The 22,216-nt window shown below is 41.9% G+C and overlaps 4 non-coding genes across 4 annotated transcripts; all 4 read left to right on the forward strand.

The window, feature by feature from the left end:
* The first annotated feature begins 642 nt into the window (after nucleotides 1-642).
* Nucleotides 643-715, forward strand: trnaf-gaa (transfer RNA phenylalanine (anticodon GAA)). The gene has a single exon. It is a non-coding gene; the product is annotated as a tRNA-Phe (tRNA).
* Nucleotides 716-5,255: 4,540 nt separating this feature from the next.
* Nucleotides 5,256-5,328, forward strand: trnaf-gaa (transfer RNA phenylalanine (anticodon GAA)). Its single transcript has one exon. It is a non-coding gene; the product is annotated as a tRNA-Phe (tRNA).
* A 9,149-nt stretch (nucleotides 5,329-14,477) lies between these two features.
* trnaf-gaa (transfer RNA phenylalanine (anticodon GAA)) lies at nucleotides 14,478-14,550 on the forward strand. Its single transcript has one exon. It is a non-coding gene; the product is annotated as a tRNA-Phe (tRNA).
* Nucleotides 14,551-19,090: 4,540 nt separating this feature from the next.
* Nucleotides 19,091-19,163, forward strand: trnaf-gaa (transfer RNA phenylalanine (anticodon GAA)). Its single transcript has one exon. It is a non-coding gene; the product is annotated as a tRNA-Phe (tRNA).
* Nucleotides 19,164-22,216: the final 3,053 nt, after the last annotated feature.

The following is a 22,216-nucleotide window of genomic DNA, read 5'->3' on the forward strand; positions in this document are numbered from 1 at the left end:
ATCGATTTTCTTGTTTTTCACTTTGTCGATGCCTTTGAATAATTGTGGATCCTTCTTCAGGGTGTCTTCTTTCACCAGGTAGTTCTGACCTCTGATGATGTTGATTGTAATCAGCTTCAATTCGCTGATAGTTTTGGAAGTGAGCAGATTTCGTTTGCTTGAGTCTACAACATGGAACTCAGTCTGACATGTGGACCCATGGGAGGATTTGAATGCCATCCCTGCGTTGGAGTTGCATCCATCCAATAAGAGACCGAGTAGAAGTGACAGTTCTGTCAGTCGAATATGAGACTTTTCATGGCAGGGTTGTGAGTTTGAGTGCCATTCTGTTTTTCCCTTTTTTAAGGCTTCATGAGCAGAGAGTACAGGGAGTGTTTGAAATGAGCAAGTCTCGCTTTGATTCAGGACTCTTACCTCTCAGCAGCATCTCACGATGAAAGATTGAATTTGATCTCATTTCATTCTCAGCTCGGGGTCTGTGCGGCTCAGTGGCTCTTCTGGCTGTCTCCCGCTTCACAATCCATCAGTACTGAGAAAGCAATGGGGAATATTACTCACATGTTGTGTTCTTTAATTTTTTGGAAAACTTGAATGTATGTATTTTCTTCCAAAACAAGGACACCAAGCCGTTGTTAATGTAGGGCTGAAATAGCTCAGTTGGGAGAGCGTTAGACTGAAGATCTAAAGGTCCCTGGTTCAATCCCAGGTTTCAGCAATTTCGCTTCCTTATGCGTCCCTTGCCTTGGTTTTGATTTTCCAGTTGCACAATTTACTTTGAGATTATTTCCCAAACACCAGTGGATTGAATTTGAGAAACAACACAGAGTCATTTACAACATAGAAGGTGGTCATTTGGCCTATCACGTCCGTGCTGGCTCTCCCCGGAGCAATCTAGTCAGTTCCACTCACCAGCTCGATCCCTTTCCTCCTGCAAGTTTCTTTCCTTCAAGTATCCATCCAATTTCCTTTTCAAATCATTGATTGTCTCTGCTTCCACCACACTCGTGGGCCAAGACATTACCACCCACAACATAAAAAATTCCACCTCATCAAGGATGGGAAATACTTACATCTTCTATATTTGCTTATTCTCTATTTCTATGAGAATAGACTGGCAGTCAACATGAAAGGAAACCCAAAAGTCTTCGAGCAGCATGTAAATGATAAGTGAGTAGTAAGAGGTTGAGTCGGGCCTATTAGGGACAAAAAGGATAATATAAGCTTAGAGGTGCAGGGCAATGTTAATCTACTTAATGAGTACTTTGCATCAGTGATCACTGAGGAAGTGGAATTTGACAAAATATCAGTCGAAGTGAAGAAAGTAGAGTCAATGGAGAGGGTACAAATTAGGAGAGGGAGGTACTAAAAAGGCTGGCTGTGCTTAGGGAAGATAAATCACCTGGTCCAGATGGCTCACATCCCAGGTTGCGAAAGGAAATGCGGATGCAGATAACGGAAGGGCTTGCTATAATCTTCCAATCTTCCCTGGATACGGGGGAGGTGCCAGAGGATTAAACAGTGGCAAATGCGACACCCTTATTCAAGAAAGGGTGTAAGGACAGTCCGGTTAACTACAGGCTAGTTAGATTAACAGCAGCGGTGGGTAAGGTTTTAAAAAGAATAATCAGGGTAAAAAATCAACAGTCACTTGGAGAGGTTCGAGTTAATTAAGGAGAGTGAGCATGGATTTATAAATGGGAGTTCATGCTTGACTAATCTAACTGCATTTTTTGATGAACTAACAGAGCAGGTTGATGAAGGGAATGCAGTGGATGTTGTTTATATGGATTTTAAGGAAGCGTTTGACAAGGTACCACATAAAAGGGCGGTTAACAAAATTGAGGTTCGTGGTATAGGAGGGTCAGTGTCCAATTGGATAGAAAATTGGTTTAAGGACAGAAAACAGCGAGTCTTATTAAATGGTTCTTTGTCAGACTGGAGGATAGTCGACAGTGGTGTTCCCCAAGGGTCAGTGCTAGAACCACTGTTTTTTTTGCTCAAGGTAAGTGACTTGGATCTTGGAATACAGAGTAGAATCTCAAAATATGCCAATGACACCAAACCTGGAGGAGCGGCAAACAGTGAAGATGATATGAACTGCCTGCAACAGGACAGTGATAGGCTAGCAGAATGGGCAGACAGATGGCAGATGGAATTTAATAGTGACAAGTGTGAGGTGATGTATTTTGGCATAAGGAATAGGGAGAGGCAATATATACTTAATGGCACAGTTCTAAAGAGTATACTGGAATAGAGGGACTTGGGGTTCATGTGCATCAATCTTTGAAGGAGGCAAGTCATATTGCGAGAGTGGTTCGCAAAGCATATGGGATCTTGGGCTTTATCAGTAGAGGCATTGAGTACAAAAGCAGGGAAGTTATGCTGAACCATTATAAAACTCTGGTTAGGCCCCAATTGGAGTGTTGCTTCCAGTTCTGCTCAGCAGACTTTAGAAAGAATGTGAGGGTCCTTGAGAGGACGCAGAGGCAATTTACCAGAATGGATCCAGGGATGGGGGATTTTAGTTACAAGGTTAGGTTGGAAAAGCTAGGATTATTCTGCCTTTCTCAAAGGAGATTGAGTGGAGAATTGATAGAGGTGTATAACACCTCTAGAGAACAGGCCATCCTGGACTGGGTATTGTGTAATGAGAAAGGATTAGTTAACAATCTTGTTGTGTGGGGTCCCTTGGGGAAGTGCGCCCATAATATGATAAAATTCTTCATTAAGATGGAGAGTGAGAGAGTTGATTCCGAGACTCGGGTCCTGAATCTAAACAAAGAAAACTATGAAGGTATGAGGCGGGAGTTGGCTATGATAGATTGGGGAACGTTACTTAAAGGGTTGACAGTGGATAGGCAATGGCTAGCATTTAAAGAGCGCATGGATGAATTACAACAATTGTTCATTCCTGTCTGTGCAAAAGTAAAACAGGAAGGGTGGCTCAACTGTGGCTTACAAAAGAAATTAAGGAAAGTATTAGATCCAAGGAGGAGAAATATAAAATGGCCAGAACAAGCAGCAAACCTGAAGATTGTGAGCAGTTTGGAATTTAGCAGAGGAGGACAAAAGGATTGATTAAGAAGGGGGAAATAGAGTATGAGAGTAAGCTAGCAGAGAACATAAAAACTGACTGTAAAAGCTTCTATAGATATGTGTAGAGAAAAAGATTAGTGAAGACAAATGTGGGCCCCTTACAGTCAGAAACGGGGGAATTTATAATGGGGAACAAAGAAATGGCAGACCAATTAAATACATACTTTGGATCTGTCTTCACAAAGGAGGATACAAATTATCTCCCAGAAATGTTGGGGAACATAGGGTCTAGTGAGAAGGAGGAACTGTATGAAATCAGTATTAGTAGGGAATGTTTGGGAAATTGATGGGATTGAAGGCCGATAAATCCCCAGGGCCTGATAATCTACATCCCAGAGTACTTAAGGAAGTGGCCCTTGAAATAGCAGATGCATTTCTGGTCTTTTTTCAAAATTCTATCGACTCTGGAACAGTTCCAATGGATTGGACGGTAGTTAATGTAACTCCACTTTTTAAAAAAAGAGGCAGAAAGAAAACAGCGAATTATATACCGGTTAGCCTGACATCAGTCGTGGGGAAAATGCTGGAGTCCATTATAAAAGATGTAATAGCAGAGTGCAATAATAACTCGTCTCCACTCCGAGTATTTCTAAATCCCACACATTCACTATAATGTGAACAATTATTTCCTGTTGTGTCTCTCTCAGATTTGTAAACTTCACTGTATTGGAGTGAGGTGACATCTACTGGCGGGAAGCAAGAACTGCAAGCAAGCAGCAGAAACTCCACAGTCTGTCAGGGTTAAAGAAACATTGCAATGTGAGGAGAGAGCGAAGTGGTTTGATTGGGTAGATGGAGACATGATTCCACTTGTGGTGGTGTCTGAAGCAAAGGCCAGAAATACAAAATTGTCATTAATAAAAGAAATGAGGAATTCATGAAAAATGTAGCAACGTAGTGAATGGTTAGAATGTGGATAGAATAGAAAGTGAGATTGGATGGACAGAAGCAGTCTGAAAGGATGGCTGAAACAAAAGGTGAGTGCCCTGAAACGTTAACTGTGTTTCTCACAGCACAGATGCTGCCAGAGCTGCTGAACATTTCCAGCACTTTCTGTTTTTATTTCAGCATTTGCAGGATGTTGCTTTGATCTGAAAAAAAATGGATGATTGGCTGGGGTGTTCCAGTGAAATTCCACAGCAGCTAATAAAGCCTGACTTGTCAGTGGCTCGTTGGTCTAGGGGTATGGTTCTCGCTTTGGGAGTATGGTTAATTAATATGTGAGAGATCCTGGGTTCAAGTCCCGGACGAGCCCTGGTCTGCTGGCATTTTTAGATTAAGGTTATCTATTGGTTTCAGCCTTGCAGAAGGTGGAATTGACTTCCATACGGAGCTGGCTTGAGGACCAGACAACTGGATTCAAAGAGCTTGTCGACAACATTGTAATTAACTAAATGTACAGATAGCCAAGTGGGAATATAAAGTTGTTGCTGTAATTGTGACCTGACTCCAAAAACAACAGGACTGGAATGGAATGGAATTCTTCAGTGTTTCTGTTGTTTGGCTTGCATTGACTCATCGATTTTCTTGTTTTTCACTTTGTCGATGCCTTTGAATAATTGTGGATCCTTCTTCAGGGTGTCTTCTTTCACCAGGTAGTTCTGACCTCTGATGATGTTGATTGTAATCAGCTTCAATTCGCTGATAGTTTTGGAAGTGAGCAGATTTCGTTTGCTTGAGTCTACAACATGGAACTCAGTCTGACATGTGGACCCATGGGAGGATTTGAATGCCATCCCTGCGTTGGAGTTGCATCCATCCAATAAGAGACCGAGTAGAAGTGACAGTTCTGTCAGTCGAATATGACACTTTTAATGGCAGGGTTGTGAGTTTGAGTGCCATTCTGTTTTTCCCTTTTTTAAGGCTTTATGAGCAGAGAGTACAGGGAGTGTTTGAAATGAGCAAGTCTCGCTTTGATTCAGGACTCTTACCTCTCAGCAGCATCTCACGATGAAAGATTGAATTTGATCTCATTTCATTCTCAGCTCGGGGTCTGTGCGGCTCAGTGGCTCTTCTGGCTGTCTCCCGCTTCACAATCCATCAGTACTGAGAAAGCAATGGGGAATATTACTCACATGTTGTGTTCTTTAATTTTTTGGAAAACTTGAATGTATGTATTTTCTTCCAAAACAAGGACACCAAGCCGTTGTTAATGTAGGGCTGAAATAGCTCAGTTGGGAGAGCGTTAGACTGAAGATCGAAAGGTCCCTGGTTCAATCCCGGGTTTCAGCAATTTTGCTTCCTTATGCGTCCCTTGCCTTGGTTTTGATTTTCCAGTTGCACAATTTACTTTGAGATTATTTCCCAAACACCAGTGGATTGAATTTGAGAAACAACACAGAGTCATTTACAACATAGAAGGTGGTCATTTGGCCTATCACGTCCGTGCTGGCTCTCCCCGGAGCAATCTAGTCAGTTCCACTCACCAGCTCGATCCCTTTCCTCCTGCAAGTTTCTTTCCTTCAAGTATCCATCCAATTTCCTTTTCAAATCATTGATTGTCTCTGCTTCCACCTCACTCGTGGGCCAAGACATTACCACCCACAACATAAAAAATTCCACCTCATCAAGGATGGGAAATACTTACATCTTCTATATTTGCTTATTCTCTATTTCTATGAGAATAGACTGGCAGTCAACATGAAAGGAAACCCAAAAATCTTCGAGCAGCATGTAAATGATAAGTGGGTAGTAAGAGGTTGAGTCGGGCCTATTAGGGACAAAAAGGATAATATAAGCTTAGAGGTGCAGGGCAATGTTAATCTACTTAATGAGTACTTTGCATCAGTGATCACTGAGGAAGTGGAATTTGACAAAATATCAGTCGAAGTGAAGAAAGTAGAGTCAATGGAGAGGGTACAAATTAGGAGAGGGAGGTACTAAAAAGGCTGGCTGTGCTTAGGGAAGATAAATCACCTGGTCCGGATGGCTCACATCCCAGGTTGCGAAAGGAAATGCGGATGCAGATAATGGAAGGGCTTGCTATAATCTTCCAATCTTCCCTGGATATGGGGGAGGTGCCAGAGGATTAAACAGTGGCAAATGCGACACCCTTATTCAAGAAAGGGTGTAAGGACAGTCCGGGTAACTACAGGCTAGTTAGATTAACAGCAGCGGTGGGTAAGGTTTTAAAAAGAATAATCAGGGTAAAAAATCAACAGTCACTTGGAGAGGTTCGAGTTAATTAAGGAGAGTGAGCATGGATTTATAAATGGGAGTTCATGCTTGACTAATCTAACTGCATTTTTTGATGAACTAACAGAGCAGGTTGATGAAGGGAATGCAGTGGATGTTGTTTATATGGATTTTAAGGAAGCGTTTGACAAGGTACCACATAAAAGGGCGGTTAACAAAATTGAGGTTCGTGGTATAGGAGGGTCAGTGTCCAATTGGATAGAAAATTGGTTTAAGGACAGAAAACAGCGAGTCTTATTAAATGGTTCTTTGTCAGACTGGAGGATAGTCGACAGTGGTGTTCCCCAAGGGTCAGTGCTAGAACCACTGTTTTTTTTGCTCAAGGTAAGTGACTTGGATCTTGGAATACAGAGTAGAATCTCAAAATATGCCGATGACACCAAACCTGGAGGAGCGGCAAACAGTGAAGATGATATGAACTGCCTGCAACAGGACAGTGATAGGCTAGCAGAATGGGCAGACAGGTGGCAGATGGAATTTAATAGTGACAAGTGTGAGGTGATGTATTTTGGCATAAGGAATAGGGAGAGGCAATATATACTTAATGGCACAGTTCTAAAGAGTGTTCTGGAATAGAGGGACTTGGGGTTCATGTGCATCAATCTTTGAAGGAGGCAAGTCATATTGCGAGAGTGGTTCGCAAAGCATATGGGATCTTGGGCTTTATAAACAGAGGCATTGAGTACAAAAGCAGGGAAGTTATGCTGAACCATTATAAAACTCTGGTTAGGCCCCAATTGGAGTGTTGCTTCCAGTTCTGCTCAGCAGACTTTAGAAAGAATGTGAGGGTCCTTGAGAGGACGCAGAGGTGATTTACCAGAATGGATCCAGGGATGGGGGATTTTAGTTACAAGGTTAGGTTGGAAAAGCTAGGATTATTCTGCCTTTCTCAAAGGAGATTGAGTGGAGAATTGATAGAGGTGTATAACACCTCTAGAGAACAGGCCATCCTGGACTGGGTATTGTGTAATGAGAAAGGATTAGTTAACAATCTTGTTGTGTGGGGTCCCTTGGGGAAGTGCGCCCATAATATGATAAAATTCTTCATTAAGATGGAGAGTGAGAGAGTTGATTCCGAGACTCGGGTCCTGAATCTAAACAAAGAAAACTATGAAGGTATGAGGCGGGAGTTGGCGATGATAGATTGGGGAACGTTACTTAAAGGGTTGACAGTGGATAGGCAATGGCTAGCATTTAAAGAGCGCATGGATGAATTACAACAATTGTTCATTCCTGTCTGTGCAAAAGTAAAACAGGAAGGGTGGCTCAACTGTGGCTTACAAAAGAAATTAAGGAAAATATTAGATCCAAGGAGGAGAAATATAAAATGGCCAGAACAAGCAGCAAACCTGAAGATTGTGAGCAGTTTGGAATTTAGCAGAGGAGGACAAAAGGATTGATTAAGAAGGGGGAAATAGAGTATGAGAGTAAGCTAGCAGAGAACATAAAAACTGACTGTAAAAGCTTCTATAGATATGTGTAGAGAAAAAGATTAGTGAAGACAAATGTGGGCCCCTTACAGTCAGAAACGGGGGAATTTATAATGGGGAACAAAGAAATGGCAGACCAATTAAATACATACTTTGGATCTGTCTTCACAAAGGAGGATACAAATTATCTCCCAGAAATGTTGGGGAACATAGGGTCTAATGAGAAGGAGGAACTGTATGAAATCAGTATTAGTAGGGAATGTTTGGGAAATTGATGGGATTGAAGGCCGATAAATCCCCAAGGCCTGATAATCTGCATCCCAGAGTACTTAAGGAAGTGGCCCTTGAAATAGCAGATGCATTTCTGGTCTTTTTTCAAAATTCTGTAGACTCTGGAACAGTTCAAATGGATTGGACGGTAGTTAATGTAACTCCACTATTTAAAAAAAGAGGCAGAAAGAAAACAGCGAATTATATACCGGTTAGCCTGACATCAGTCGTGGGGAAAATGCTGGAGTCCATTATAAAAGATGTAATAGCAGAGTGCAATAATAACTCGTCTCCACTCCTAGTATTTCTAAATCCCACATATTCACTATAATGTGAACAATTATTTCCTGTTGTGTCTCTCTCAGATTTGTAAACTTCACTGTATTGGAGTGAGGTGACATTTTACTGGCGGGAAGCAAGAACTGCAATGAAGCAGCAGAAACTCCACAGTCTGTCAGGGTTAAAGAAACATTGCAATGTGAGGAGAGAGCGAAGTGGTTTGATTGGGTAGATGGAGACATGATTCCACTTGTGGTGGTGTCTGAAGCAAAGGCCAGAAATACAAAATTGTCATTAATAAAAGAAATGAGGAATTCATGAAAAATGTAGTAACGTAGTGAATGGTTAGAATGTGGAGAGAATAGAAAGTGAGATTGGATGGACAGAAGCAGTCTGAAAGGATGGCTGAAACAAAAGGTGAGTGCCCAGAAACGTTAACTGTGTTTCTCACAGCACAGATGCTGCCAGAGCTGCTGAACATTTCCAGCACTTTCTGTTTTTATTTCAGCATTTGCAGGATGTTGCTTTGATCTGAAAAAAAATGGATGATTGGCTGGGGTGTTCCAGTGAAATTCCACAGCAGCTAATAAAGCCTGACTTGTCAGTGGCTTGTTGGTCTTGGGGTATGATTCTCGCTTAGGGAGAATAGTTAATTAACATGTGAGAGATCCCGGGTTCAAGTCCTGAATGAGCCCTAGTCTGCTGGCATTTTTAGATTAAGGTTATCTATTGGTTTCAGCCTTGCAGAAGGTGGAATTGACTTCCATACGGAGCTGGCTTGAGGACCAGACAACTGGATTCAAAGAGCTTGTCGACAAAATTGCAATTAACTAAATGTACAGATAGCCAAGTGGGAATATAAAGTTGTTGCTGTAATTGTGACCTGACTCCAAAAACAACAGGACTGGGTTCTCGACTGGAATGGAATGGAATTCTTCAGTGTTTCTGTTGTTTGGCTTGCATTGACTCATCGATTTTCTTGTTTTTCACTTTGTCGATGCCTTTGAATAATTGTGGATCCTTCTTCAGGGTGTCTTCTTTCACCAGGTAGTTCTGACCTCTGATGATGTTGATTGTAATCAGCTTCAATTCGCTGATAGTTTTGGAAGTGAGCAGATTTCCTTTGCTTGAGTCTACAACATGGAACTCAGTCTGACATGTGGACCCATGGGAGGATTTGAATGCCACCCCTGCGTTGGAGTTGCATCCATCCAATAAGAGACCGAGTAGAAGTGACAGTTCTGTCAGTCGAATATGACACTTTTAATGGCAGGGTTGTGAGTTTGAGTGCCATTCTGTTTTTCCCTTTTGTAAGGCTTCATGAGCAGAGAGTACAGGGAGTGTTTGAAATGAGCAAGTCTCGCTTTGATTCAGGACTCTTACCTCTCAGCAGCATCTCACTATGAAAGATTGAATTTGATCTCATTTCATTCTCAGCTCGGGGTCTGTGCGGCTCAGTGGCACTTCTGGCTGTCTCCCGCTTCACAATCCATCAGTACTGAGAAAGCAATGGGGAATATTACTCACATGTTGTGTTCTTTAATTTTTTGGAAAACTTGAATGTATGTATTTTCTTCCAAAACAAGGACACCAAGCCACTGTTAATGTAGGGCTGAAATAGCTCAGTTGGGAGAGCCTTAGACTGAAGATCTAAAGGTCCCTGGTTCAATCCTGGGTTTCAACAATTTTGCTTCCTTATGCGTCCCTTGCCTTGGTTCTGATTTTCCGGTTGCACAATTTACTTTGAAATTATTTACCAAGCACCAGTGGATTGAATTTGAGAAACAACACAGAGTCATTTACAGCACAGAAGGTGGTCGTTTGGCCTATCACGTCCATGCTGGCTCTCCCCGGAGCAATCCAGTCAGTTCCACTCACCAGCTCGGTCCCTTTCCTCCTGCAAGTTTCTTTCCTTCAAGTATCCATCTAATTTCCTTTTCAAATCATTGATTGTCTCTGCTTCCACCACACTCGTGGGCCAAGCCATTACCACCCACAGCATAAAAAATTCCACCTCATCAAGGATGGGAAATACTTATATCATCTATATTTGCTTATTCTCTCTTTCTATGAGAATAGACTGACAGTCAACATGAAAGGAAACCCAAAAATCTTCGAGCAGCATGTAAATGATAAGTGGGTAGTAAGAGGTTGAGTCGGGCCTATGAGGGACAAAAAGGATAATATAAGCTTAGAGGTGCAGGGCAATGTTAATCTACTTAATGAGTACTTTGTATCAGTGATCACTAAGGAAGTGGAATTTGACAAAATATCAGTCGATGTGAAGAGAGTAGAGTCAATGGAGAAGGTACAAATTGAGAGAGGGAGGTACTAAAAAGGCTGGCTGTGCTTAGGGAAGATAAATCACCTGGTCCGGATGGCTCACATCCCAGGTTGCGAAAGGAAATGCGGATGCAGATAACGGAAGGGCTTGCTATAATCTTCCAATCTTCCCTGGATACGGGGGAGGTGTCAGAGGATTAAACAGTGGCAAATGCGACACCCTTATTCAAGAAAGGGTGTAAGGACAGTCCGGGTAACTACAGGCTAGTTAGATTAACAGCAGCGGTGGGTAAGGTTTTGGAAAGAATAATCAGGGTAAAAAATCAACAGTCACTTGGAGAGGTTCGAGTTAATTAAGGAGAGTGAGCATGGATTTATAAATGGGAGTTCATGCTTGACTAATCTAACTGCATTTTTTGATGAACTAACAGAGCAGCTTGATGAAGGGAATGCAGTGGATGTTGTTTATATGGATTTTAAGGAAGCGTTTGACAAGGTACCACATAAAAGGGCGGTTAACAAAATTGAGGTTCGTGGTATAGGAGGGTCAGTGTCCAATTGGATAGAAAATTGGTTTAAGGACAGAAAACAGCGAGTCTTATTAAATGGTTCTTTGTCAGACTGGAGGATAGTCGACAGTGGTGTTCCCCAAGGGTCAGTGCTCGAACCACTGTTTTTTTTGCTCAAGGTAAGTGACTTGGATCTTGGAATACAGAGTAGAATCTCAAAATATGCCGATGACACCAAACCTGGAGGAGCGGCAAACAGTGAAGATGATATGAACTGCCTGCAACAGGACAGTGATAGGCTAGCAGAATGGGCAGACAGGTGGCAGATGGAATTTAATAGTGACAAGTGTGAGGTGATGTATTTTGGCATAAGGAATAGGGAGAGGCAATATATACTTAATGGCACAGTTCTAAAGAGTGTTCTGGAATAGAGGGACTTGGGGTTCATGTGCATCAATCTTTGAAGGAGGCAAGTCATATTGCGAGAGTGGTTCGCAAAGCATATGGGATCTTGGGCTTTATAAACAGAGGCATTGAGTACAAAAGCAGGGAAGTTATGCTGAACCATTATAAAACTCTGGTTAGGCCCCAATTGGAGTGTTGCTTCCAGTTCTGCTCAGCAGACTTTAGAAAGAATGTGAGGGTCCTTGAGAGGACGCAGAGGCGATTTACCAGAATGGATCCAGGGATGGGGGATTTTAGTTACAAGGTTAGGTTGGAAAAGCTAGGATTATTCTGCCTTTCTCAAAGGAGATTGAGTGGAGAATTGATAGAGGTGTATAACACCTCTAGAGAACAGGCCATCCTGGACTGGGTATTGTGTAATGAGAAAGGATTAGTTAACAATCTTGTTGTGTGGGGTCCCTTGGGGAAGTGCGCCCATAATATGATAAAATTCTTCATTAAGATGGAGAGTGAGAGAGTTGATTCCGAGACTCGGGTCCTGAATCTAAACAAAGAAAACTATGAAGGTATGAGGCGGGAGTTGGCTATGATAGATTGGGGAATGTTACTTAAAGGGTTGACAGTGGATAGGCAATGGCTAGCATTTAAAGAGCGCATGGATGAATTACAACAATTGTTCATTCCTGTCTGTGCAAAAGTAAAACAGGAAGGGTGGCTCAACTGTGGCTTACAAAAGAAATTAAGGAAAGTATTAGATCCAAGGAGGAGAAATATAAAATGGCCAGAACAAGCAGCAAACCTGAAGATTGTGAGCAGTTTGGAATTTAGCAGAGGAGGACAAAAGGATTGATTAAGAAGGGGGAAATAGAGTATGACAGTAAGCTAGCAGAGAACATAAAAACTGACTGTAAAAGCTTCTATAGATATGTGTAGAGAAAAAGATTAGTGAAGACAAATGTGGGCCCCTTACAGTCAGAAACGGGGGAATTTATAATGGGGAACAAAGAAATGGCAGACCAATTAAATACATACTTTGGATCTGTCTTCACAAAGGAGGATACAAATTATCTCCCAGAAATGTTGGGGAACATAGGGTCTAGTGAGAAGGAGGAACTGTATGAAATCAGTATTAGCAGGGAATGTTTGGGAAATTGATGGGATTGAAGGCCGATAAATCCCCAGGGCCTGATAATCTACATCCCAGAGTACTTAAGGAAGTGGCCCTTGAAATAGCAGATGCATTTCTGGTCTTTTTTCAAAATTCTATCGACTCTGGAACAGTTCCAATGGATTGGACGGTAGTTAATGTAACTCCACTTTTTTAAAAAAGAGGCAGAAAGAAAACAGCGAATTATATATCGGTTAGCCTGACATCAGTCGTGGGGAAAATGCTGGAGTCCATTATAAAAGATGTAATAGCAGAGTGCAATAATAACTCGTCTCCACTCCTAGTATTTCTAAATCCCACACATTCACTATAATGTGAACAATTATTTCCTGTTGTGTCTCTCTCAGATTTGTAAACTTCACTGTATTGGAGTGAGGTGACATCTACTGGCGGGAAGCAAGAACTGCAATCAAGCAGCAGAAACTCCACAGTCTGTCAGGGTTAAAGAAACATTGCAATGTGAGGATACAGCGAAGTGGTTTGATTGGGTAGATGGAGACATGATTCCACTTGTGGTGGTGTCTGAAGCAAAGGCCAGAAATACAAAATTGTCATGAATAAAAGAAATGAGGAATTCATGAAAAATGTAGCAACGTAGTGAATGGTTAGAATGTGGATAGAATAGAAAGTGAGATTGGATGGACAGAAGCAGTCTGAAAGGATGGCTGAAACAAAAGGTGAGTGCCCTGAAACGTTAACTGTGTTTCTCACAGCACAGATGCTGCCAGAGCTGCTGAACATTTCCAGCACTTTCTGTTTTTATTTCAGCATTTGCAGGATGTTGCTTTGATCTGAAAAAAAATGGATGATTGGCTGGGGGGTTCCAGTGAAATTCCACAGCAGCTAATAAAGCTTGACCTGTCAGTGGCTCGTTGGTCTAGGGGTATGATTCTCGCTTTGGGAGTATGGTTAATTAACATGCGAGAGGTCCCGGACGAGCCCTGGTCTGCTGGCATTTTTAGATTAAGGTTATCTATTGGTTTCAGCCTTGCAGAAGGTGGAATTGACTTCCATACGGAGCTGGCTTGAGGACCAGACAACTGGATTCAAAGAGCTTGTCGACAAAATTGTAATTAACTAAATGTACAGATAGCCAAGTGGGAATATAAAGTTGTTGCTGTAATTGTGACCTGACTCCAAAAACAACAGGACTGGAATGGAATGGAATTCTTCAGTGTTTCTGTTGTTTGGCTTGCATTGACTCATCGATTTTCTTGTTTTTCACTTTGTCGATGCCTTTGAATAATTGTGGATCCTTCTTCAGGGTGTCTTCTTTCACCAGGTAGTTCTGACCTCTGATGATGTTGATTGTAATCAGCTTCAATTCGCTGATAGTTTTGGAAGTGAGCAGATTTCGTTTGCTTGAGTCTACAACATGGAACTCAGTCTTGTGGACCCATGGGAGGATTTGAATGCCATCCCTGCGTTGGAGTTGCATCCATCCAATAAGAGACCGAGTAGAAGTGACAGTTCTGTCAGTCGAATATGACACTTTTAATGGCAGGGTTGTGAGTTTGAGTGCCATTCTGTTTTTCCCTTTTGTAAGGCTTCATGAGCAGAGAGTACAGGGAGTGTTTGAAATGAGCAAGTCTCGCTTTGATTCAGGACTCTTACCTCTCAGCAGCATCTCACTATGAAAGATTGAATTTGATCTCATTTCATTCTCAGCTCGGGGTCTGTGCGGCTCAGTGGCACTTCTGGCTGTCTCCCGCTTCACAATCCATCAGTACTGAGAAAGCAATGGGGAATATTACTCACATGTTGTGTTCCTTAATTTTTTGGAAAACTTGAATGTATGTATTTTCTTCCAAAACAAGGACACCAAGCCACTGTTAATGTAGGGCTGAAATAGCTCAGTTGAGAGAGCGTTAAACTGAAGATCTAAAGGTCCCTGGTTCAATCCCGGGTTTCAGCAATTTTGCTTCCTTATGCGTCCCTTGCCTTGGTTCTGATTTTCCAGTTGCACAATTTACTTTGAAATTATTTACCAAGCACCAGTGGATTGAATTTGAGAAACAACACAGAGTCATTTACAGCACAGAAGGTGGTCGTTTGGCCTATCACGTCCATGCTGGCTCTCCCCGGAGCAATCTAGTCAGTTCCACTCACCAGCTCGGTCCCTTTCCTCGTGCAAGTTTCTTTCCTTCAAGTATCCATCTAATTTCCTTTTCAAATCATTGATTGTCTCTGCTTCCACCACACTCGTGGGCCAAGACATTACTACCCACAGCATAAAAAATTCCACCTCATCAAGGATGGGAAATACTTATATCATCTATATTTGCTTATTCTCTCTTTCTATGAGAATAGACTGACAGTCAACATGAAAGGAAACCCAAAAATCTTTGAGCAGCATGTAAATGTTAAGTGGGTAGTAAGAGGTTGAGTCGGGCCTATGAGGGACAAAAAGGATAATATAAGCTTAGAGGTGCAGGGCAATGTTAATCTACTTAATGAGTACTTTGTATCAGTGATCACTAAGGAAGTGGAATTTGACAAAATATCAGTCGATGTGAAGAGAGTAGAGTCAATGGAGAGGGTACAAATTGAGAGAGGGAGGTACTAAAAAGGCTGGCTGTGCTTAGGGAAGATAAATCACCTGGTCCGGATGGCTCACATCCCAGGTTGCGAAAGGAAATGCGGATGCAGATAACGGAAGGGCTTGCTATAATCTTCCAATCTTCCCTGGATACGGGGGAGGTGTCAGAGGATTAAACAGTGGCAAATGCGACACCCTTATTCAAGAAAGGGTGTAAGGACAGTCCGGGTAACTACAGGCTAGTTAGATTAACAGCAGCGGTGGGTAAGGTTTTGGAAAGAATAATCAGGGTAAAAAATCAACAGTCACTTGGCGAGGTTCGAGTTAATTAAGGAGAGTGAGCATGGATTTATAAATGGGAGTTCATGCTTGACTAATCTAACTGCATTTTTTGATGAACTAACAGAGCAGGTTGATGAAGGGAATGCAGTGGATGTTGTTTATATGGATTTTAAGGAAGCGTTTGACAAGGTACCACATAAAAGGGCGGTTAACAAAATTGAGGTTCGTGGTATAGGAGGGTCAGTGTCCAATTGGATAGAAAATTGGTTTAAGGACAGAAAACAGTGAGTCTTATTAAATGGTTCTTTGTCAGACTGGAGGATAGTCGACAGTGGTGTTCCCCAAGGGTCAGTGCTAGAACCACTGCTTTTTTTGCTCAAGGTAATTGACTTGGATCTTGGAATACAGAGTAGAATCTCAAAATATGCCGATGACACCAAACCTGGAGGAGCGGCAAACAGTGAAGATGATATGAACTGCCTGCAACAGGACAGTGATAGGCTAGCAGAATGGGCAGACAGGTGGCAGATGGAATTTAATAGTGACAAGTGTGAGGTGATGTATTTTGGCATAAGGAATAGGGAGAGGCAATATATACTTAATGGCACAGTTCTAAAGAGTGTACTGGAATAGAGGGACTTGGGGTTCATGTGCATCAATCTTTGAAGGAGGCAAGTCATATTGCGAGAGTGGTTCGCAAAGCATATGGGATCTTGGGCTTTATAAATAGAGGCATTGAGTACAAAAGCAGGGAAGTTATGCTGAACCATTATAAAACTCTGGTTAGGCCCCAATTGGAGAGCTGCTTCCAGTTCTGCTCAGCAGACTTTAGAAAGAATGTGAGGGTCCTTGAGAGGACGCAGAGGCGATTTACCAGAATGGATCCAGGGATGGGGGATTTTAGTTACAAGGTTAGGTTGGAAAAGCTAGGATTATTCTGCCTTTCTCAAAGGAGATTGAGTGGAGAATTGATAGAGGTGTATAACACCTCTAGAGAACAGGCCATCCTAGACTGGGTATTGTGTAATGAGAAAGGATTAGTTAACAATCTTGTTGTGTGGGGTACCTTGGGGAAGTGCGCCCATAATATGATAAAATTCTTCATTAAGATGGAGAGTGAGAGAGTTGATTCCGAGACTCGGGTCCTGAATCTAAACAAAGAAAACTATGAAGGTATGAGGCGGGAGTTGGCTATGATAGATTGGGGAACGTTACTTAAAGGGTTGACAGTGGATAGGCAATGGCTAGCATTTAAAGAGCGCATGGATGAATTACAACAATTGTTCATTCCTGTCTGTGCAAAAGTAAAACAGGAAGGGTGGCTCAACTGTGGCTTACAAAAGAAATTAAGGGAAGTATTAGATCCAAGGAGGAGAAATATAAAATGGCCAGAACAAGCAGCAAACCTGAAGATTGTGAGCAGTTTGGAATTTAGCAGAGGAGGACAAAAGGATTGATTAAGAAGGGGGAAATAGAGTATGACAGTAAGCTAGCAGAGAACATAAAAACTGACTGTAAAAGCTTCTATAGATATGTGTAGAGAAAAAGATTAGTGAAGACAAATGTGGGCCCCTTACAGTCAGAAACGGGGGAATTTATAATGGGGAACAAAGAAATGGCAGACCAATTAAATACATACTTTGGATCTGTCTTCACAAAGGAGGATACAAATTATCTCCCAGAAATGTTGGGGAACATAGGGTCTAGTGAGAAGGAGGAACTGTATGAAATCAGTATTAGCAGGGAATGTTTGGGAAATTGATGGGATTGAAGGCCGATAAATCCCCAGGGCCTGATAATCTACATCCCAGAGTACTTAAGGAAGTGGCCCTTGAAATAGCAGATGCATTTCTGGTCTTTTTTCAAAATTCTATCGACTCTGGAACAGTTCCAATGGATTGGACGGTAGTTAATGTAACTCCACTTTTTAAAAAAAGAGGCAGAAAGAAAACAGCGAATTATATACCGGTTAGCCTGACATCAGTCGTGGGGAAAATGCTGGAGTCCATTATAAAAGATGTAATAGCAGAGTGCAATAATAACTCGTCTCCACTCCTAGTATTTCTAAATCCCACACATTCACTATAATGTGAACTATTATTTCCTGTTGTGTCTCTCTCAGATTTGTAAACTTCACTGTATTGGAGTGAGGTGACATCTACTGGCGGGAAGCAAGAACTGCAATCAAGCAGCAGAAACTCCACAGTCTGCCAGGGTTAAAGAAACATTGCAATGTGAGGATACAGCGAAGTGGTTTGATTGGGTAGATGGAGACATGATTCCACTTGTGGTGGTGTCTGAAGCAAAGGCCAGAAATACAAAATTGTCATTAATAAAAGAAATGAGGAATTCATGAAAAATGTAGCAATGTAGTGAATGGTTAGAATGTGGATGGAATAGAAAGTGAGATTGGATGGACAGAAGCAGTCTGAAAGGATGGCTGAAACAAAAGGTGAGTGCCCTGAAACGTTAACTGTGTTTCTCACAGCACAGATGCTGCCAGAGCTGCTGAACATTTCCAGCACTTTCTGTTTTTATTTCAGCATTTGCAGGATGTTGCTTTGATCTGAAAAAAAATGGATGATTGGCTGGGGTGTTCCAGTGAAATTCCACAGCAGCTAATAAAGACTGACTTGTCAGTGGCTCATTGGTTTAGGGGTATGATTCTCGCTTTGGGAGTATGGTTAATTAACATGCGAGAGATTCCGGGTTCAAGTCCCGGACGAGCCCTGGTCTGTTGGCATTTTTAGATTAAGGTTATCTATTGGTTTCAGCCTTGCAGAAAGTGGAATTGACTTCCATGCGGAGCTGGCTTGAGGACCAGACAACTGGATTCAAAGAGCTTGTCGACAAAATTGTAATTAACTAAATGTACAGATAGCCAAGTGGGAATATAAAGTTGTTGCTGTAATTGTGACCTGACTCCAAAAACAACAGGACTGGAATGGAATGGAATTCTTCAGTGTTTCTGTTGTTTGGCTTGCATTGACTCATCGATTTTCTTGTTTTTCACTTTGTCGATGCCTTTGAATAATTGTGGATCCTTCTTCAGGGTGTCTTCTTTCACCAGGTAGTTCTGACCTCTGATGATGTTGATTGTACTCAGCTTCAATTCGCTGATAGTTTTGGAAGTGAGCAGATTTCGTTTGCTTGAGTCTACAACATGGAACTCAGTCTGACATGTGGACCCATGGGAGGATTTGAATGCCATCCCTGCGTTGGAGTTGCATCCATCCAATAAGAGACCGAGTAGAAGTGACAGTTCTGTCAGTCGAATATGAGACTTTTAATGGCAGGGTTGTGAGTTTGAGTGCCATTCTGTTTTTCCCTTTTTTAAGGCTTCATGAGCAGAGAGTACAGGGAGTGTTTGAAATGAGCAAGTCTCGCTTTGATTCAGGACTCTTACCTCTCAGCAGCATCTCACGATGAACGATTGAATTTGATCTCATTTCATTCTCAGCTCGGGGTCTGTGCGGCTCAGTGGCACTTCTGGCTGTCTCCCGCTTCACAATCCATCAGTACTGAGAAAGCAATGGGGAATATTACTCACATGTTGTGTTCTTTAATTTTTTGGAAAACTTGAATGTATGTATTTTCTTCCAAAACAAGGACACCAAGCCGCTGTTAATGTAGGGCTGAAATAGTTCAGTTGGGAGAGCGTTAGACTGAAGATCTAAAGGTCCCTGGTTCAATCCTGGGTTTCAGCAATTTCGCTTCCTTATGCGTCCCTTGCCTTGGTTCTGATTTTCCAGTTGCACAATTTACTTTGAGATTATTTCCCAAGCACCAGTGGATTGAATTTGAGAAACAACACAGAGTCATTTACAACATAGAAGGTGGTCATTTGGCCTATCACGTCCATGCTGGCTCTCCCCGGAGCAATCTAGTCAGTTCCACTCACCAGCTCGATCCCTTTCCTCCTGCAAGTTTCTTTCCTTCAAGTATCCATCCAATTTCCTTTTCAAATCATTGATTGTCTCTGCTTCCACCACACTCGTGGGCCAAGTCATTACCACCCACAACATAAAAAATTCCACCTCATCAAGGATGGGAAATACTTACATCTTCTATATTTGCTTATTCTCTATTTCTATGAGAATAGACTGGCAGTCAACATGAAAGGAAACCCAAAAATCTTCGAGCAGCATGTAAATGATAAGTGGGTAGTAAGAGGTTGAGTCGGGCCTATTAGGGACAAAAAGGATAATATAAGCTTAGAGGTGCAGGGCAATGTTAATCTACTTAATGAGAACTTTGCATCAGTGATCACTGAGGAAGTGGAATTTGACAAAATATCAGTCGAAGTGAAGAAAGTAGAGTCAATGGAGAGAGTACAAATTAGGAGAGGGAGGTACTAAAAAGGCTGGCTGTGCTGAGGGAAGATAAATCACCTGGTCCGGATGGCTCACATCCCAGGTTGCGAAAGGAAATGCGGATGCAGATAACGGAAGGGCTTGCTATAATCTTCCAATCTTCCCTGGATACGGGGGAGGTGCCAGAGGATTAAACAGTGGCAAATGCGACACCCTTATTCAAGAAAGGGTGTAAGGACAGTCCGGGTAACTACAGGCTAGTTAGATTAACAGCAGTGGTGGGTAAGATTTTAGAAAGAATAATCAGGGTAAAAAATCAACAGTCACTTGGAGAGGTTCGAGTTAATTAAGGAGAGTGAGCATGGATTTATAAATGGGAGTTCATGCTTGACTAATCTAACTGCATTTTTTGATGAACTAACAGAGCAGCTTGATGAAGGGAATGCAGTGGATGTTGTTTATATGGATTTTAAGGAAGCGTTTGACAAGGTACCACATAAAAGGGCGGTTAACAAAATTGAGGTTCGTGGTATAGGAGGGTCAGTGTCCAATTGGATAGAAAATTGGTTTAAGGACAGAAAACAGCGAGTCTTATTAAATGGTTCTTTGTCAGACTGGAGGATAGTCGACAGTGGTGTTCCCCAAGGGTCAGTGCTAGAACCACTGTTTTTTTTGCTCAAGGTAAGTGACTTGGATCTTGGAATACAGAGTAGAATCTCAAAATATGCCGACGACACCAAACCTGGAGGAGCGGCAAACAGTGAAGATGATATGAACTGCCTGCAACAGGACAGTGATAGGCTAGCAGAATGGGCAGACAGGTGGCAGATGGAATTTAATAGTGACAAGTGTGAGGTGATGTATTTTGGCATAAGGAATAGGGAGAGGCAATATATACTTAATGGCACAGTTCTAAAGAGTGTTCTGGAATAGAGGGACTTGGGGTTCATGTGCATCAATCTTTGAAGGAGGCAAGTCATATTGCGAGAGTGGTTCGCAAAGCATATGGGATCTTGGGCTTTATAAACAGAGGCATTGAGTACAAAAGCAGGGAAGTTATGCTGAACCATTATAAAACTCTGGTTAGGCCCCAATTGGAGTGTTGCTTCCAGTTCTGCTCAGCAGACTTTAGAAAGAATGTGAGGGTCCTTGAGAGGACGCAGAGGCGATTTACCAGAATGGATCCAGGGATGGGGGATTTTAGTTACAAGGTTAGGTTGGAAAAGCTAGGATTATTCTGCCTATATCAAAGGAGATTGAGTGGAGAATTGATAGAGGTGTATAACACCTCTAGAGAACAGGCCATCCTGGACTGGGTATTGTGTAATTAGAAAGGATTAGTTAACAATCTTGTTGTGTGGGGTCCCTTGGGGAAGTGCGCCCATAATATGATAAAATTCTTCATTAAGATGGAGAGTGAGAGAGTTGATTCCGAGACTCGGGTCCTGAATCTAAACAAAGAAAACTATGAAGGTATGAGGCGGGAGTTGGCTATGATAGATTGGGGAACGTTACTTAAAGGGTTGACAGTGGATAGGCAATGGCTAGCATTTAAAGAGCGCATGGATGAATTACAACAATTGTTCATTCCTGTCTGTGCAAAAGTAAAACAGGAAGGGTGGCTCAACTGTGGCTTACAAAAGAAATTAAGGAAAGTATTAGATCCAAGGAGGAGAAATATAAAATGGCCAGAACAAGCAGCAAACCTGAAGATTGTGAGCAGTTTGGAATTTAGCAGAGGAGGACAAAAGGATTGATTAAGAAGGGGGAAATAGAGTATGAGAGTAAGCTAGCAGAGAACATAAAAACTGACTGTAAAAGCTTCTATAGATATGTGTAGAGAAAAAGATTAGTGAAGACAAATGTGGGCCCCTTACAGTCAGAAACGGGGGAATTTATAATGGGGAACAAAGAAATGGCAGACCAATTAAATACATACTTTGGATCTGTCTTCACAAAGGAGGATACAAATTATCTCCCAGAAATGTTGGGGAACATAGGGTCTAGTGAGAAGGAGGAACTGTATGAAATCAGTATTAGTAGGGAATGTTTGGGAAATTGATGGGATTGAAGGCCGATAAATCCCCAAGGCCTGATAATCTGCATCCCAGAGTACTTAAGGAAGTGGCCCTTGAAATAGCAGATGCATTTCTGGTCTTTTTTCAAAATTCTGTAGACTCTGGAACAGTTCAAATGGATTGGATGGTAGTTAATGTAACTCCACTATTTAAAAAAAGAGGCAGAAAGAAAACAGCGAATTATATACCGGTTAGCCTGACATCAGTCGTGGGGAAAATGCTGGAGTCCATTAGAAAAGATGTAATAGCAGAGTGCAATAATAACTCGTCTCCACTCCTAGTATTTCTAAATCCCACACATTCACTATAATGTGAACAATTATTTCCTGTTGTGTCTCTCTCAGATTTGTAAACTTCACTGTATTGGAG

The sequence above is a fragment of the Heterodontus francisci genome, chromosome 35 (genome assembly GCF_036365525.1).
Source record: "Heterodontus francisci isolate sHetFra1 chromosome 35, sHetFra1.hap1, whole genome shotgun sequence".
Taxonomy (NCBI): Eukaryota; Metazoa; Chordata; class Chondrichthyes; order Heterodontiformes; family Heterodontidae; genus Heterodontus; species Heterodontus francisci.